Here is an 11,698-nt window from a genome sequence, read left to right on the forward strand (position 1 = left end):
TAAGTTTCATAGAGATGTACAACATGGAAACAGACCCTTCAGTCAAGACATTCTTTGGCTCCTTTTTGCTAATATTTCACAGGTGTAATCCCAAAATTACTCTTACTACATACCGTCCTCTTGTCTTCCAACAAGAGATCACAATTTCATGTTACTCTTCCATTTAACCTGTCTAGCGGCCCACTTTAGTTCGATAAAATGTTTTTATTCTCTATTCCATGTTTGGTCATTTTTATATATTTTAACTACATGATGCATGCTTGAAAATACATACACTCCTGAGTACTTTGAAGAGATTGTGAACTACAATGTTCTTTTCAATTCTTTAGAATGTTACAATTTCTAGCCTTCAGTCAGCAGAAATAGTGGTAGATTAATTTGCAAGGAATAAATCACTGATTCCTGCATAAATAGAGTAATAAATAAATAGATTTGCATTACTAACTCATCTTTGACTGGGCAATTACATTTTCAGTTAGTAGATTTATCAGAACAGTATAAGGAGAGAATACAACATTGGCATTTTGGGAGCAGATTTGCTGATTTACTGTCAAAATCACATGAATTGTAAGCAGAAATAAAGTATCTGGACCATAAATTTCAAACACAAGACATTTTTGTTGGATAAGCCTACTTGCACTGAAGAATAATTAACAGCAATAAAAGCAGATTGCTGGGAAGACTCAGCAGGTCAGGCAGCATCTGTTGATCAAAACAGAATCACCATTCCTGGCAATGGCAATTCATCATGTTCTGATCTGAAATGCTAACTCTGTTCCTGTCCACAGGTGCTACCTGACCTAGTGAATATTTCCAGCAATTTTTGTTTCATGTCAAATTTTCAGTATCTGCAGTCATGGTTAACTCTAAACACGGACTTTTAGAGAGCAATTTGGGCACTTATTTCAGATGTAATATATTACATAATAGGGATTAGTTCATTCAATTCGTCAGAGAGTTGGCATGTGTGCAGAATGACCCAACAGCGCTGGTTCAATCTGTACACCAACTGTGGGAGTTCATCGATGGCTGCTTCCTTGTCTTGATCCATGCTTGATGGTGGTACCTCCAAGATATACAACTCTTCAATCTCTCAGAGATACAGAGAGATAACAAAGTCCTTTGTGGACAATTGCTAATTACCTCTTTGCATATCATATTACCACTTTTTAAAAGCACTATTTACAGAGGTGTGTCAGATTTCAGGTCAGAGTGGACTGGACTCTGTCAAGTGATGTCAAGTGTTGCTTGGATCACTTATAAAGTGGAAAAGAGCAAAGCTGATAACTGGGCTGTGCCAAACAAGCGAAGGAGTTATTTTATTTCTTTTTCTTCTCCTGCAACTTTTTTGCCTGAAAGTGGTTTCACAAACACCAAACACTTTGGTACAGTGAATGTTAGGAACCTATTTGATCACCATCACTAACTCTGCCTCTTATACATCTATACACGCAATCCCAGTTGAGGAGGATCAGGAGAGTCATTAAGCAATAACTAAAAGTTGATTTTTGTTTATTTAGCTTTCCTTCTGATATTGGATGCAAAGTTCAACTTTAACATTCAACTTCTACCAAATAAAATCTGATAACATGGCGCAGACCAAGGATTGAACCTGAGATCTTTTGGACTATATGGTTCAGCTGCACAGTATCAGTGTGTGCCTCCTGAGGCTCTTGGAAGGCCTAGACCAGGCTAAATTGCCATTCGGGGCCTTGTACCAAAACTAGTGGTGTTTATCAGTGATTGCGGGTTCGTCATAAAGCATGACAAATCCACTAGTTATAGAGTGACACAGTCATACAGCATGGAAACAGACTTGTCAGTCCAATTCATCCATGCTGACCAGATAAACAGTGTTGACTTGCCTGCAGGCTTGGAGGTGGGGAGGGGCCTCCTCTTTTGGCACCTTGTACCCAATGAGAGCAGTGGCTTTTCTAACCCATCTCTCAGTTGTTGCCCACCCTCACTGTCAGGGCTGGAAAAGCTATTCAGTTTACCTGCTCCTCTGGGCTGCACTGCTAATCCTCATCAGGGACTGCCTGAAGTTCGGAGTGGCCTTATTGTTAAACCAATAGAGTTTTGCTTTTGATTTTCCCAAAATATCTTCTCCATCAATTTTTACAGAGGTACTTTTGAAATATATGTAGCATGGGAGAATAACAGCAGAATTGCAAGTACAAAACCAAATTTTCATAATTGCCAAATAATTTAGAAATTATTTGCAGCACAGAAATGGGCTATTCCAATAAATGGATCTCCTCTGGTCTTTATGCTTATTCCACCCTTCTTTATTTAACCCCTTAAACAAACAAATCTACTGCCTTCTCGCTTATCTAGTTCTCCTCTTGAATGCATATATGCTATTAGTTTAACTCACCTCAGCTACGCTTTGTGGATGTGAGTTCCACATTCTCTGGGTAATGGGTTTTCTCCTGAATTCCCTATTGGTATTATTGGTGGCTGTCTTATATTACTGGTCCCCAGTTCTGGCCTCTCCTGAAAATGGAAACATCTTCTCAATGTCTGTCTAAGTAAAGCTTCTCAAAATCTTAAGGACCCCAAACAGACGATCTGCAGTTTTCTCTTTTTAGAGAATAGAATTGTCCTATTCAATCCTTTCTGATGAGTATAATCTCTCAATTCTGATATAATTCCAGTAATTATTTTTGCACAGAATGATTGTATTGCTGTTTTCCTTTTTCTATTATGATTGTTCTAATTCATTAACTCTCTTTGTTGTCTTTTAAATCACTCCTCCAAATTCCATTTATACTCTAAGATATCCTGAAGCAGTAACACAATACTGACTTGCAGCTTTTTAAAGACAACAGCTGCATTCCTCTTCAAATATAATAATTTCTGTCCCAGCAGAGGTGCTCAGGCTCTCAACATAATATTCACTCAGTGAAGTTGATTTTAGCAGCTTTTTTTTGAACCCTTTGTTATGAAGGTGTTCAAGGTTGTTGCAATCCCACTGTTCAGATTCTATGATTAAAGTTGTGTATTTTAACCACATTTTTATTGATAAATCGTGTATTAATATGCATCTGTTATTTTAATTACTTGCAAATCATACTTATCATCATGAAAACACTGAAAAGCAATTATCTTTTTCAACATATCTGGCACATACAAATCTTTTCCCAGCAACATTTTGGTAAACTCAAAATTTGTTAGATTGATATGAAGTATTTAAATTTCTTATTATCTACAAAATTACTGTAGTGCTTCTTAATATCCTAAATGCTGACAGATAGCAGCATATCAAAAGGATTTCGAGTTGGTTTATTTTAACAGTTTAGATTATTGTGACAGAAAAAGATTATTTGTGTCCATTATTCAACAATTTAATGGTCCATATACTTTTGAGTTAAAAAGTATGGACTTTGCACTCCACTGCAGCACCAAAATTCTTCTTCCAATGTGGATGTTCACTTTTTCCGGAGTAACTTCCATCAAGGCATGATTGTTCCTTGTTCTATGTAAGTGGGCTTATTAGCCATATTTTGGATGCAATGAGTGTCTTTCAAACTCCAAAATGGTAACCACATCACTGATGTACATTTGTGACATCAATCCTGCTGCACACCATACTGTTGCAAGTATTGTACTGCACAATGTGAATGTCCTCTGGAGAACCTGCACAGTTACCACCTTTGCTGTTTGAATTCGTGTATCACTGGACATCAGAGTGCATCTGGGAAAATTAACAAACAGTGAGATTCACAACTAATCTTGAAGGAACTGTTGGGCGAAGTTCACAGCACAGAATCAGATAAGTTAATTGTTGTTTTAAGTCTGTCCAAGAGAAAGGCTGCAGTAGTTAGTATAGTGGATTCTATCTTGATTGTATGTTTTTGGAGATAAGTCTCTTGATTAAACTTAAAATATAAACCATAGCTATTGATTTAACCTGGGGCAGTGGTTGTAGAGGAATAAAACGGTGTTATTTTCTGGGTCTGTAGATTGTGAAGGAGCAAAAATGGCCTTTGCAGTGAGATGTACTTCTTGTCAGATGTGGGAGTTTAAAGAGAGTTTAAGGGTTACTGCGGATTATATCTGCCATAAATGCTGTTGGATACGAATCTTATCGGATCGAGTGGATCGGTTGGAAAGACAGATGGAAGCGATGAGGAATTTGCAACAGCAACTGTATGTGATGGATGGCAATTATAGGAAGGGGGGGAAAGTCTCAGATACAGTCACATAGATGGGTTAACTCCAGGAAGGGTAAGAGAGGTAGGCAGCTAGTGCAGGAGTCTTTTGTGGATATACCCATTTCAAACAGGTATGCTGTTTTGGAAAATGTAGGGGATGATGGATTCTCAGGGGAACATAACACAAACAGCCAAGTTTCTGATATTGAGACTGGCTCTAATGCAACCAGGGGCACATCGGCTTCCAAGAGATCAATTGTGTTGGAGGATTCTGTAGTCTGAGGTATCGACAGACGTTTCCGTGGCCAGCAGAGAAAAAGCAGAATGGTGTGTTGTTTCCCTGGTGCCAGGATCAAGGATGTCTCAGTGAGGGTGCAGAAAGTTCTCACGGGGGAGAGGGGCCAGCAGGAGGTCATTGTCCACATTGGAACCAACGACATAGGAAGGGAAAAGGTTGAGATTCTGAAGGGAGATTACAGAGAGTTAGGCAGAAATTTAAAAAGAAGGTCCTCAAGGGTAGTAATATCTGGATTACTCCCAGTGCTACGAGCTAGTGAGGGCAGGAATAGGAGGATAGAGCAGACGAATGCATGGCTGAGGAGCTGGTGTATGGGAGAAGAATTCACATTTTTGGATCAGTGGAATCTCTTTTGGGGTAGAAGTTATCTGTACAAGAAGGACGGATTGCACCTAAATTGGAAGGGGACTAATATACTGGCAGGGAAATTTACTAGAACGGCTTGGGAGGATTTAAACTAGTAAGGTGGGGGTGTGGGACCAGGGAGATAGTGAGGAAAGAGATCGATCTGAGACGGGTACAGCTGAGAACAGAAGTGAGTCAAACAGTCAGGGCAGGCAGGGACAAGGTAGAACTAATAAACTGCATTTATTTCAATGCAAGGGGCCTAACAGGGAAGGCAGATAAACTCAGGGCATGGTTAGCAACATGGGACTGGGATATCATAGCAATTTCGGAAACATGGCTCAGGGATGGGCAGGACTGGCAGCTTAATGTTCCAGGATACAAATGCTACAGGAAGGATAGAAAGGGAGGCAAGAGAGGAGGGGGAGTGGCATTTTTGATAAGGGATAGCGTTACAGCTGTGCTGAGGGAGGATATTCCTGGAAATATTTCCCGGGAAGTTATTTGGATGGAACTGAAAAATAACAAAGGGATGATCACCTTATTGGGGTTGTATTATAGACCCCCCAATAGTCAGAGGGAAATTGAGAAACAAACTTGTAAGGAGATCTCAGCTATCTGTAAGAATAATAGGGTAGTTATGGCAGGGGATTTTAACTTTCCAAACATCGATTGGGACTGCCATAGTGTTAAAGGTTTAGATGGAGACGAATTTCTGAAGTGTGTACAAGACAATTTTCTGATTCAGATGTTTGCAGGTAAAGGGACGGCTGGAAAATAGGAAGCCTTCAGAAATGAGATAACGAGAATTCAGAGAAAGTATATTCCTGTCAGGGTGAAAGGGAAGGCTGGTAGGTATAGGGAATGCTGGATGACTAAAGAAATTGAGGGTTTGGTTAAGAAAAAGAAGGAAGCATATGTCAAGTATAGACAGGATAGACTGAGTGAATCCTTAGAAGAGTAAAAAGGAAGTAGGAGTATACTTAAGAGGGAACTCAGGAGGGCAAAACGGGGACATGAGATAGCTTTGGCAAATAGAATTAAGGAGAATCCAAAGGGTTTTTAACAAATATATGAAGGATAAAAGGGTAAATAGGGAGAGAATAGGGCCCCTCAAAGATCAGCAAGGCAGCCTTTGTGTGGAGCCACAGAAAATGGGGGAGATACTAAATGAATATTTTGCATCAGTATTTACTGTGGAAAAGGATATGGAAGATATAGACTGTAGGGAAATAGATGGTGACATCTTGCAAAATGTCCAGATTAGAGGAGGGAGTGCTGGGTGTCTTGAAACGGGTAAAGGTGGATAAATCTCCAGGACCTGATCAGGTGTACCCGAGAACTCTGTGGGAAGCTAGGGAAGTGATTGCTGGGCCTCTTGCTGAGATATTTGTATCATTGATAGTCACAGGTGAGGTGCTGGAAGACTGGAGGTTGGCAAACGTGGTGCCACTGTTTAAGAAGGGTGGTAAAGACAAGCCAGGGAACTATAGACCAGTGAGCCTGACCTCGGTGGTGGGCAAGTTGTTGGAGGGAATCCTGAGGGACAGGATGTACAAGTATTTGGAAAGGCAAGGACTGATTCGGGATAGTCAACATGGCTTTGTGCGTGGGAAATCATGTCTCACAAACTTGATTGAGTTTTTTGAAGAAGTAACAAAGAGGATTGATGAGGGCAGAGCAGTAGATGGGATCTATATGAACTTCAGTAAGGCGTTCGACAAGGTTCCCCATGGGAGACTGATTAGCAAGGTTAGATCTCATGGAATACAGGGAGAACTAGCCATTTGGATACAGAACTGGCTCAAAGGGAGAAGACAGAGGGTGGTGGTGAAGGGTTGTTTTTCAGACTGGGGGCCTGTGACCAGTGGAGTGCCACTAGGATTGGTGCTGGGTCCTCTACTTGTTGTCATTTACAAAAATGATTTGGATGCGAGCATAAGAGGTACAGTTAGTAAGTTTGCAGATGACACCAAAATTGGAGGTGTAGTTGACAGCGAAGAGGGTTACCTCAGATTACAACAGGATCTGGACCAGATGGGCCAATGGGCTGAGAAGTGGCAGATGGAGTTTAATTCAGATAAATGCAATGTGCTGCATTTTGGGAAAGCAAATCTTAGAAGGACATATACACTTAATGGTAAGGTCCTAGGGAGTGTTGCTGAACAAAGAGACCTTGGAGTGCAGGTTCATAGATCCTTGAAAGTGGAGTCGCAGGCAGGTAGGATAGTGAAGGAGGTGTTTCCTTTATTGGTCAGAGTATTGAGTACAGGAATTGGGAGGTCATGTTGCCGCTGTACAGGACATTGGTTAGGCCACTGTTGGAATATTGCATGCAATTCTGGTCTCTTTCCTATCGGAAAGATGTTGTGAAACCTGAAAGGGTTTAGAAAAGATTTACAAGGATGTTGCCAGGGTTGGAGGATCTGAGCTACAGGGAGATGCTGAACAGGCTGGGGCTGTTTTCCCAGGAGCGTCGGAGCTGCGGGGTGACCTTATAGAGGTTTACAAAATTATGAGGGGCATGGATAGGATAAATAGACAAAGTCTTTTCCCTGGGGTCAGGGAGTCCAGAACTAGAGGGCATAGGTTTAGGGTGAGAGGGGAAGGATATAAAAGGGACCTAAGGGGTAACTTTTTCACTCAGAGGATGGTACGTGTATGGAATGAGCTGCCGGAGGAAGTGGTGGAGGCTGGTACAGTTGCAACATTTAAGAGGCTATTGGATGGGTATATGAATAGGAAGTATTTGGAGGTATATGAGCCAGGTGCTGGCAGGTGGGACTAAATTGGGTTGGAATATCTGGTCAGCATGGACAGGTTGGACCGAAGGGTCTGTTTCCATGTTGTACATCTCTATGACTCTATGACTCTATATGCAGAGCAAACAAATAACACTAGTCAGCATTCAAATTGGTTTGGTTCCAGTGATGCCACTTTAGAGCTCAATAATCCAGCAAAAACTCTCCCTGAAACCTGTACAGCTGAGTATCCCCTCAACAACTAGAAGAAGTGATGTGATTTTGACTGTAGTTGGATTTTTACCTGATTATAATAATAAAAGGTGTGTGACCAATGCTTCTTGTCACTTGTAACATAAGAAACTAGGCATGGAAAGTGTTGTGCTGACGAATCCAACAGATTAGGGAAGCACAGTGGCTCAGTGATTAGCACTCCTGCCTCACAGTGCCAGGGACCCAGGTTTGATTCCCACCTTGCATGAGTATCTGTGTGGAGTTTGCATATTCTCCCTGCGTACATGTGGGTTTCCTCTGGGTGCTCCTGTTTCCTCCCACATTCCAAAAGATGTGCAGGTTAGGGTGAATTGGTCATGCTAAATTGACAATAGTGTTCGGTGCATTAATCAGGGATAAATGTAGGGGACAGGTCTGGCTGGGTCACTCTTCGGAGGGTTGGTGTGGACTTGTTGGGCTGAAGGGCCTGTTTCCACACTGTAGGGGATCTAATCTAATATTTATTACGGCTCTCTATGAACATAATATGCATAAACACTTAGATCTGTGGGCTTATATTAAGCTATTGCATTATATAGAGAGGCTTGTCTCCAATAGCATGTCATGTGTAAACTGATCAGAAGTAAGTTGAAGTATGTGATCTTTGTATCTTTCAGTTATACGTTATGATGGAGTGATCCTGTGTGCATGTCTCAAAGGCATATGACATGTGTCTCTCAAAGGTATACTGATCATGAGGCATACCATCGCAGCTCACATCAGTGATATTCAGAATCAATCAACTACTTAATGTTGAAATGCTACTCGATTTATTTCGACTGTTACCACATTTCCATAACTGTTTGCTGCTTTCTATTGTTAGTTCAACTTACAGTTGTCTACAGAGAATGGTGCGGCAGCTGCTGTAGGACTTTTTGCTGACTTCAACGATCTCCATGAGGGATAAGGAAACCATTGCCTGTAGCTTTGGAGATGACCATTGCAGTGAATGTTCTGTATTTTCAACCTTCCAGGATGGAGTTTTGCACAGTTTGCTATCTGTTGCACAAAGGAGGCTTTCTATTCAACCAGACCAAACTGCATTTCATCCTCTGCTGCCAGAGAACCAAATTGCAGGATGGCACTAACAAGAAGCACAATACACCTGATTTTATCAGCACCCCCCCCCCCCCCCCGCCAAAACCAGACTGAAAGTGATTCCACTCCCTAAAAATCTAGCTGGTGTGTGACTATATGCAATGAATCACTCAGTTCAATGCCAAGTAACTTGGCAAGATTCGTGAAGCCTTCATTCTATGTCAACTGATTCTGACATGGCAAATTGAAGAGTGGCTGCTGTGTTAGGAGTTGTCTTGTGATGGAAGGGCTAGTGATTCTGATGTTCAACACACAAATGAACAATATGCATATGATGAAAGACATGCTGCTTTACAGAAGTTATAGAGAAGACCACTGGCTTACTGAAAAATACTTCTTCTGCGTGGACCTTTGCAGTGAGGCTTTGCAGCCGGTGTCAAAATTTGTGCTGGCCTCCTGCCTTCGAATAACTTAATGACGGGAGAAGCCTTACCACCAGCTCTATAGCAAGAATCTGAAAAATGTAAGTAGCAACCTAGACAGGGTCCAGAGTCTATATTAAGAACTTATCCAAATATGATACCAATAACTTCAACTCAATTTCCTGGCTTTTAATCGATTTGAAGTCTTTAATGTGGAATCGAGAAAATCATCTCAGGAGGTACAAAATGGTTGGTATTAGATTACCTGTTTATTATATGCAGTGGCTGATATTCTGATCCATTGCCATTAGACTTTAGTATCAGGCACGGTTTGTGACTGACAACTGATCTGATACCATCTGTTTTGCACCCGTGCCCAGCTCACCATGAGTTTCCATTCTTCTGTGTTAAAAGAACACCTTTTGGAAAATCTCAGGTTAAGGTCAGATTGGGACAAGGTCATGAGTGGACCTTGACAGAGTTCAGATCTTGTTTTCTGTTGCTTCACATTTACATAAAAGACCAAAATTGCCAAACCACTTTTAAGATGATCAAATTTGCAGACAAACTAAATTACTCACAACAGCATAAGCCCTGACTTAGGCCAGTTATGCAGTTGGTCTGACAGAAAAAAATCGAATTAAATTTCAGAGAAATCACATATGAGGTAAAAATTTGGGTGTCAGAAGTGACTTTCCCCATTTATATAATCTGACAAATGAACAGATGCAGTGCAAAAATCAGACTGTGAAGTCAAAGTAGTCAATTTCCTGTGGGTACAGGTTGCGTTAAGGATTCACAACACATTGGTTGGACAACTTCCTCATGCTTTCTGCTGTGTAATGAGATATGTGAATATTGGAGAGATTGCAGGGAAGACCAACATTATCAATTCTAAGTCTGAAGGAAAATGAACTATGAGAAAGTATTAGAAAAATAGAAACTCTGCAGTGTGGAGAGAAGATTGTCATGGTTAATACATAAAATATTAAATCACATCGTTAAGCACAGAATATAACTTCAGCATAATCATGGTTAACCAATTAAGTTCCTGGAGATGAGATAATAAGAATTTATTTGCACTAAAGGATTCTCAATGTGAACAATCAGAAAAGGTCATAAAGACAAAGTAATTTGAAGTACTTGAACATGGCTCTGACATTGGGAAAGTTAAGGGTTTTAAAGGGGAGCTTCTGTTAGCCGAATAATCCTAATTGATGTGCTTTTGCAATAACAGATATTGTATTTTAAATAGTTAAGAGTTTTCTGAAAAATAATCTAAAATAATCTAAGCATGTTTCTTCTGAAAAAATACAAATTATCTTTTTGGTTGAAATTTGTACTACTATTTTTGAGGCAATCTGAAATACCAAGATCAAACAGCTCCATCCAGAAGGTATTCAAGTCCAAGAAGTGCATTGCATGTAAAACAATATGGTTTTCCAGTTTTAAGATAAATATGTTATAAATGGAAATTTTGTTCATTCAAAATACTCTAGCCACCTCTTATAATTAATGTGTATGTTGATGCGTTACCTCTAGTGTGAAAGTAGTACATGAGCCTCCCATGTGGTTCGCTAATTCTCTTTTTTTAATCTTTTTTTTTCTTTGTACTGTATCTGCCCCAGAAAAACAACCACCAATGATTGGGATAGAATGCTTTCATAAGCCTCTTTTCTACTCCTTTAAATGAAACTATAATTAAGTTTGGCAGCCCCTGATGGACCATTGTAACAGAAACACAGTGAAATGGTTAATGGAAGCCAATTCCTATTTCTATTCAGGATCTGATAGGCTATTTAGTTGATAATGGAGGAGAATGAACTTTTCATGAATCTTAATGAGAAGACGAACTTGACTGAACAAGTTGCAATTTATAGTATGTTGGCAATGTGTCCAGATTAGATTGACAGTCTCAGTTCTAATGTCTAACTAGGCAGGATACAAGATGATACATTATTATCCATTGAGGTCTCAAGCTGGACTCCTCTTCATTACCGAAGACTGTAGCACATTATCAAAAAGGGCAGAGCTTCATAAGTCTCCAATATTAACCCTTTCAGAGCCTGGTAAAACAGTTCTCTTCTTTTTCTGTCATCTTTAGCTTTAAACTCTATCAATTGTTACTTTCTTTTCCTCAAACCAACACCCTTTGTTGGTTCACTTTCGTATCTTAAAACCATTGAAGAGTGAATACATTTTTTTGTGCTCAGTATTGATTTACAATATACCAAAATGTGTCTGTCTGAAGCTCTTCACATTCCTTTTGTTAACCAGTTCTGCCTTCAAAATACTGTTCAAAAGTCAGTAGATATCTACTCTAGAGATACTGGTTTGCAGTCATAAGGATTAAATTGAACATGATAAATAAGAAGTGGAGTAGACCAATGGGCCCTTTGGGCTTTCTTCATTATTCCTGATGAT

This window comes from Chiloscyllium punctatum, chromosome 48, assembly GCF_047496795.1.
Source record: "Chiloscyllium punctatum isolate Juve2018m chromosome 48, sChiPun1.3, whole genome shotgun sequence".
In the NCBI taxonomy this organism is placed as follows: domain Eukaryota; kingdom Metazoa; phylum Chordata; class Chondrichthyes; order Orectolobiformes; family Hemiscylliidae; genus Chiloscyllium; species Chiloscyllium punctatum.